The following is an 8,545-nucleotide window of genomic DNA, read 5'->3' on the forward strand; positions in this document are numbered from 1 at the left end:
AAACTCTCGAATCTTATTTCTTTTGCAATTAGTTTAATTTTAGGTAACTTAGATAAATCTTCAAATAACACACATTCCACAAACTCCCTGTGTTCGATACCCACTTGCCGCTATCTATATAGTTGTTATTGGGATTAAATTTGCGTGACCACGACATCACGTCAATCCTCAGTTAACAACGGTCGTTCTGCAATTGGGGAGTCACTAGGCTTTGAGGCTGTCATGCTAAACTTTGCAAGAACGTCAGTTACATATTTACTTTGATGAATTAATATTCCTTGATTGTTCTGACGGACACCCAGAAAGATCGTCATCTCTCCTAAAGAACTTATCTCAAACTTTTTCTTCATGACTTCTTCAAATTCCTTGCTAAGGGCATCGTTTGTCGATCCAAAGATGATGTCATCAACGTATATTTGAACAAGAATGATATCTTTGTCAACACGCTTAATGAACAATGTCTGATCGATCATTCCTCGAGTGTATCCATGAGCGAGCAAATGTTCTGTTAGAGTTGCATACCATGCGCGAGGTGCTTGATGCAATCCATACAGAGCCTTGTCGAGCTTGTAAGCATATCCTTCCTTTTCTTGATCAACGAATCCTGGGGGTTGAGCAACATAAATCTCTTCCTTGACCTTTCCATAAAGAAATGCTGTCTTGACATCCATTTGATAGACGGTAAATCCCATAAAGGATGCGTATGCCAAGAAGATGCAGATGGCTTCTAGACGAGCGACTGGGGCATACACTTCATCATAATCTAGGCCTTCAACCTGACTGAAACCTTGTACTACTAGTCTGGCCTTATTTCTCACTATTACACCAGATTCATCTTGCTTGTTGCGAAATACCCATCGTGTGCCAAGGGCCTTTTTTAGGTTCAATCTGTGATATGAAACAGGATTGAGCTCTTCATGCATTGCATCGACCCATCCAGGTCGTTCGAACTGATTGAGCTCTTCATGCATTGCATCGACCCATCCAGGTTCCTGCAAGGCAACATTAATGTTTTTAGGTTCAATCTGTGATATGAAACAGGAATACAGGCACGTGTTAATGTCTCCAGATTTGCTACGGGTTTAAACACCAGCTGATACTGGGCCAATGACATTTGAGATTGGGTGGCTTTTCTGAACACACTGCGGAATTGCTGTTGTAGGGGCCTGCAGATTGGATTGTAAATTTGAAAAACTTCTGTGGGGCTGATCACATTAGTATCTGTAGTGCATTCACTCGGAATTGTGTTTTGAAACAAAGAGGCTCCCGGAACATTTGACGGACCGGCAGAGCCTTCAGTGTTGTTGGTTCCACTGTTTAGGGTGTTTGCTGAAGGATCAGGATGAGATCCCTGAATGGATGATGAACGGCTTGGATTTTCTTTGTCGAATCCCGATGGATTGACAGTTAGCTTTCTGATTAGATTCTGCAATGGCACATCCTCATCTTCATCTTCAATAGGAATAGGCATCTCATCTGCTGATTTATCTGTAACAACAACTTCGTTAGACAAAATAGGAAACGATTTAAACAAGGAGGAATAGTCATATAGCCAGTCAGGCCCAATGCGAGCGTCTTTTGGATTTTGTAGGATCGTGAGACGTCCTGATGAGTCGATCAGAAGAGCGCTTAGACCGAATCAGAGGCGGAATACATTGATTTGGTCTTCGTTTAACTTGGATTCACTATTAATTGTCTCTTGTATTGATTATAAGGCAAATACAGTCACGGAGACACCTCGACGGAGCTTCGTCGTCGGAAAACAGAAAGTTACAACTGAAACCGTTTGAAAGCTATATATAGAAGACTCCTGACCGTTTGAAGATGACATACCATCCTTCAAACGGTCACCCTTCAAACGTAAGGGCTTCTAACGGACAGCAATCTCAAACGGACATCATTCAAACGGTGACACTACATTTCAAACGGACAGCATCATTTCAAACGACCAGTCTTCAAATCTCTTGATTTCATGCCTGATCAGATCTGTAACGAACCCGAGACTCGATATTAAGACGAAGACGACAGATGACTGCACCAACAGACTCCCCCTCAGATGTTGACGAGTCTTAAGTGTCGAGTCTTCACAATCTTCAGTCTTTATCAGTCTCTAGGCTTCACTCTCAGACTTTTCTTGCAGGTCTTAAGACTCCCCCTTGCGATATGCTGGCATTCCTTCAGATCACCAGCATCATCAGCTTTAGGATCGTTGTCTGTCTTTTCCATTTCACAGCTTTTCATATTATCCAGGATCTTCTTCTCTTTGGCTCTAGCCTCGTCAGACTCCCCCTTTCCTCATGATGGGATCGCTATCTGGAATTTGCTATCACCTTGAGATCAAATCCTAGCTTTGTCTTTGTTAAGCTCATTTCCTGCACACTTCTCACCGAAACATAAGTTTTTACCTAAATCAATAAGAAAAACTTACTAGAAATAGTTACATCAAGTTCAAACTAATGTCCCTGATTAACTAATCAAATTTTTCTTTCTTAAAACAAATTCCTTCTGTTAATCTCACACTCCCAAATCTGTTCATCATGTTCAGCACTTGAAATTTTGAATATCAGCTTTTCATCATCAGTTGTCGAAAATCTTTTTGGATTTTCACAATATGAAACATAAATGCAAAAATTAAATGTAGAAATGAAATATGTACAAACATATTTTTGTGAGTTTGCGAAAGAGGATCATATCAGTTTTTAGACACATCACACGCACCGTTAAGTTTTTAATCGTTTTAAGCTCTAAACGATTCACATAGATTGACGATATTGTTGTCCACTTAAACTCAATCTAAAAACTTTCGAAATGCTTACCGATACGTTAAGGTATATTAATTTTGCACTAAATTCTTATGGACCCCACGATCTCAGCATATCCCCTCATCATGTAATACACTAACTCAAGTAATGCCTTTAAACTTTCATCAACTGTGAATTGTGCGAAAACAAATCAGAATGTTTAAACATTAACAATCAGGTCGATACTTCCGTATACGCAGAGAAAGTCCAATGTTTAAACAAAATAAGAAAATAAAACAAGTTGAAGTTGTTTAGGCTTTAACCACCAGGTCGATACTCCCGTATACGCAGAGGATGTCCGATGCTTAAACAAAATAAAGAAATAAGACAAGTTTAAATCTTTGCAAAACGAAATGCACAATCACAGCGACTTTTAGCAAAGTTGTGAAAGTTCACAAACTTAACCAGTTTTATGTCTTTTGATAATCAGCGATTACTGAGTAGGCACACAATCAAGAAGGACAAAACTAAGTACTATGCTTTCAATCATGTTTCCCACTAGAACTAGGCTTTTTCATTTAAGTTTGTATCGTTATCGCAAATCTACTAGTCTAGCTAAGCCTATCGTCACATCTTTAGTGAGATCGTTTATCACATTTGACATTTCATATCTTTAGCATGCTGTGATAGTCCACTGATTTTCTATCATTTCCTCTTGTTTCAGCAAAACTCATTTTTAAATTTTTCAATGTTTTTGACATTTTCAAATTTTCTAATTTTTTTAAAATTTTACTCCCCCTAAAATCAAAATATGTTTCAATTTTGATTTTCTGGGAAAATTTGAAACAAACTGTACAAACTTGACAACTGATATCGAATTGCTTCAATTCTCCATCCGTTTGGCTTAAACAATCAGAACTCCCCCTCACAACAAACTATTTTCCCATAATGATTTCAAAACACTTAAGTTTGTTTTAATCAGAATGGTTTTTCCGGAAAACAAGTTTTGTTGATTTTACCACTTGTAAAATTTAGGGATCAAATCATCACATTGTTTTACCAATCTTTTGAATGATAGTTAACTCAAGTTCAAATTAATGACCTTGATTTAACCACTTGTATGATCAACCTTGTTCAAATTCTGAGTCACTTATAACAATCACAAACATACAACTCAAACCTATTTTTCAACCAATTACCATCTGTTGGTTGAATTCTCAAGGTGCCGATTCCTACTCCACGCTTACAAACCTGGGAGTTCCGGCAAGTCCTGCAATTTCTCAAACACAGATTTAGAAGGATGCCGATTCATGATCCACAATTACCAACTTGGGATCTCCGGCAAGTCAGGTTTTTCTATTTAAACAGATTCACCCAAGCCTGACGATCCTTGGGTGATTTCGAATTCTTGTTCAACAATGGTGGAAAATTTGCATCATCCATTGTTAAACCCGAATTCTCCTTTTTTACCTCAACACCAGGCTCTTCTGGTTTTAATGAACCAGAATCATTGCCTGCACATGGCTTGTCTGACTTTGATCTGTCAGATTCATCGCCTGAAGGTGGCTTGTCTGACTTCGACACGTCAGATTCATCGTCGACCATTTTCTTCTTCTTCTTTTCTTCTTTCGTCCTCAGATTTGTATCTGATGAATTCGTCTTGCTTGACTTTGCATTTGCGGAAGTTAATTCATCAGAACTCTTAATCAATCTGTTCGGTGAACCCGAGGACAAAATCTTCTCCAAATAATCTCGAGCTTTCTTCCTCTTTTTCCTCAGTCTATCTTTCTATCCCTGTGAAAGTTTAACTTTCTTTTCTTGAATTGTCTGTTCTTGAACTTTAGGTTTTAGAACCTTCTGTTCATGGGGCTTGATTTTGACTGGAATTTTTGCCACTCTCTGAGAATTAACCCTCAATCTGTCATTCGATTTCCTTGGGCATTCTCTGGCAATGTGACCTTTGATTTGGCAATTGTAGCATCTTCTGGTCTCATAACTCCAATTCCGGCAGTTAACAGCAATATGTCCTTGATAACCGCATCGGTAACATACTCTGTTATCATACCGTATACCACCTTCACACCAAACGCTCAGATCATAGCATTGTCTGGCTTGGTGATATTCTTTCCTCAAGTTTGCTGGATTTGGCTTTTGAGCACTGTGGTCCGACCTGCACCACTTATTACCAACATTTTTTGAATTTTCATTTTTTACTTTTTGTAATTTTTCATTGCGATTGGATGAACGATCTGATGAACTTTTATTATCTTTTTGTTTTCTGTTCCACTTTCTTCTTCAAAGGTCTTTGCTTAGAACATTCACCTTTTTCAGTCGATTGTAGAACAGTTTTCTGAAATTTATCTTTTAATTTTAAAAACAATTTTTGTTTTTCTAAATTTTCATTTTCATCATCAGGTTTTTCATCGCAATCTTCAACTTTGACATTGTGAAAGTTTGTGACATTGTCACTTATTGGAACAGAATTGATCGGTTTTGGACAGGGGATATTCAAAAACTCGGATGATGTCACAAAACCTTTCAATTTCTTTTCAAGTTCCTCAATTTTGTTCCTTGAATTCTCAGCTTCACTTTCAAGCCAAGATATTCTCCCAAAATGAGTCTTGATTGTTTCTTCATTCTCATTCTTCAAATTTTCAAGAACAGATTTTTCATTTTCCAAAACTTTTATCTGTTCTTGGAATTTTGATTCATTTGCTTTCAGATTCTTGTTTTCCAGTTTAATCCAGAAATCCTCATCTTCTGAAGATTTCTTTTTACTTTCAAAGTCTTTTTCTTTTTCTTTCAAAAACTTGTTTTCAAATTTCAAACTGTTCAAACCATCCAACAGTTTGTCATTTTCAGCTTTTAGTTTCTCACAATTTTCTTGCAACATAAGAATCTGCTTATCATCAGCCTGCTTCACATCTTCTAACTTCTTGACTTCCGATGTCAAACTTTCCGCATCCCTCAAGAGTTTGTCATTTTCAGTCTTGAAGCTCTCACATTTTGAGCACACTGATGCAGAACTTGAAGATTCAGACTCTACAGATTCCTCATCCTTTGGAGTATCCTTTGTTTCTATCTTGTATGTTCCTGCACGAAAGAGTTTAACAAAATCAAAAGGATTCATACTATCATCAATATAACATTTCCTTTTGATATCATATTTCAGAGTACTCTTTGTTGCAAGAAATCCACAAACTCTTTTATCAACTTCAATAAGTACATCCAATTCCAATTTATTTAGATTCTTTTCCATCTCGGACAAAAAATCCCTCCTTTTCTTTTCTTCCTTATAATACTCTGCATTAACCTCATTAAAGAACTGATGTGGAAAAAGCTCTTGAAAAAAATCTTTCTGTTTTAGCTCAACCATGAACTCATCCCATTTAGCAGGTAATGCAGTTGTCAATTTCGATATATGTTCATTATTTGGCATTCTAATACCCGTACTCCACAAATTATCCGTTAAAATTTTAAACCGTGTTTCCATCTCATTCAACGTTTCATCCTTTTGACATATGAATAGTTCAAAACTTTTAGCCCAAATATCCGAACTCACATTTCTATAATCGGTATCCATATTTCTCATATACCAATTATTAAAATCTTCAAGCTTACTGTTTTCTTGTTCATCAAATACCATCGTCATTGTTCAAATATATCCAAGTTCAACCTATGTTGGTGCAGTTGTCTGTCGACTACATCTTCGTTCGAGTCTTAGGGTAGGGCTGATTGTATAATGAACGGAAAACGAGAAATCTTGTATTGAATAGGGTCGCTTATAGGGTAGATGGTTTGGATCGCTTATCTGTCACTAAGATGGATCGCTTATGTGACATGATGAGTGGATCGCTTATATGGACATGTCCATATAAGCGATCATGTGTGTCTATATATAGGAGTCCATATGAGAGATTCTAGTGTGTGTTTTTCAAGGTGTAACGGCGAAGCCCTGTCCGTTTGTCTCCAAGAACTTGTAATTTGACAGTTAATCAATAAAGGAGACGTTAAGTAGTGAAATCAAGCTTTACGAAGACTAATTCAATGAATTCCGCCTCTGAATTAGTCTAAGTGCTCTTCTGAACGACTCGTCAGGTCGGAAAACGTTCCTACAAGTGGTATCAGAGCTCAGGAGGAAGAGTTCTTACCGTTTAGCTCCATTTTCGCTCAAAATTCTGACTTCTACACCTTCTTTTCTCATTTCGGAGAGATTTCACGGTCGGAATTCGCTCAAATTCTCACAGACTGTGTATAATCATACTTTGACAAACCCTTGGAAGTTTCAGGACGAAATTCAGCTTAAAAACCAATCAAAACATGTTCGATGTGTGGCTCGCTCGGAGTGACGTCATTGTGAACCGCTCTTAGATCATAGTTGGTTCGCTTATCCGTACTAGTTTAAGTCTGGACCGATTCAAAATTTGTGCTTGAACCGCTCATTTGACAGATTCTGGACCGCTCATTAGTGCAATAGGTCTGGATCGCTCAAAAATTTTGCTTGGACCGCTTTTAGGACAGTTGTTGGTCCGCTCGAACGGACATTGTGTTTGGTCCGCTCCAACGACGTTAGACTGATTTGCTTATTTGTCACTCGGTCCACTTATTGATACACGGTCCGCTCATCCGGTTCAGTTCAAAATTTCCGGTCCGCTCGATTGACTGGCTCGCTTATTTGACAGCTGATTGTTTCGTTTTTAAGTCAACAAACACGTATTGGGATTTTGTGAAAAATGACGATGTTATTTGATGAACAGGAAAACAATAAGCTTGAGGATTTTAATAATTGGTATATGAGAAATATGGATACCGGTTATAGAAATGTGAGCTTGGATATTTGGACTGAAAGTTTTGAACTATTCATATGTCAAAAGGAGGAAACGTTGAAAGAAATAGAAAACCGGTTTAAAATTTTAACGGACAATATGTGGTGTAGGGGTATTAAGATGTCAAATGATGAATATCTATCAAAATTGACAACTGCATTACCTGCTAAATGGGATGAGTTTATGGTTGAGCTAAAACAGAGAGATTTCTTTCCAGGGCTTTTTCCATATCAGTTCTTTAATGAAGTTAGAGCAGAGTGGTATAAGGAAGAAAAGAAAAGGAGGGATTTTTTGTCTGAGATGGAAAAGAATTTAGATAGATTGGAGCTGGATGTACTCATTGAAGTTGATAAAAGAGTTTGTGGTTTTCTTGCAACAAAGAGTACTCTGAAATATGATATCAAAAGGAAATGTTATATTGATGATAATATGAATCCTTTTGATTTTGTTAAACTCTTTCGTGCAGGAATAGACAGGATGGAAACGAAGGATGCTCCAAAAGATGAGGAATCTGTAGAGTGTGGATCTTCAAGTTCTGCATCAGAATGCTCAAAATGTGACAGCTTCAAGACTGATAATGACAAACTTGTTAAAGATGCGGAAAGTTTGGCATTGGAGATCAAGAAGTTGAAAGATGAGAAGCAGACTGTTGATAATCAGATTCTTGTTCTGAAAGAAAATTGTGAGAAGTTGAAAGCTGAAAATGACAAACTGTTAAGTAATTTGAACAGTTTGACATTTGAAAACAAGAAGTTGAAAGAAAAAGAAAAGGTTTTTGAAGAGAAAATTAAGGATTTTGAAATTGAAAAATCAAAAAGTGAAAAAGAATTTCAAAATCAACTAAAAATTCTTGAAGATGGGAGAAAGGTTTTTAGCCAAAACAACATTGAAAAGCAAAAATTGATCAATTCACATCTTCAGAAAATTATAAATTTAGAGAAAGAATGTGAAAGTGCTCGAAAGAAAATCAAAGAGCTG

This window comes from Helianthus annuus, chromosome 8, assembly GCF_002127325.2.
Source record: "Helianthus annuus cultivar XRQ/B chromosome 8, HanXRQr2.0-SUNRISE, whole genome shotgun sequence".
Lineage (NCBI taxonomy): Eukaryota > Viridiplantae > Streptophyta > Magnoliopsida > Asterales > Asteraceae > Helianthus > Helianthus annuus.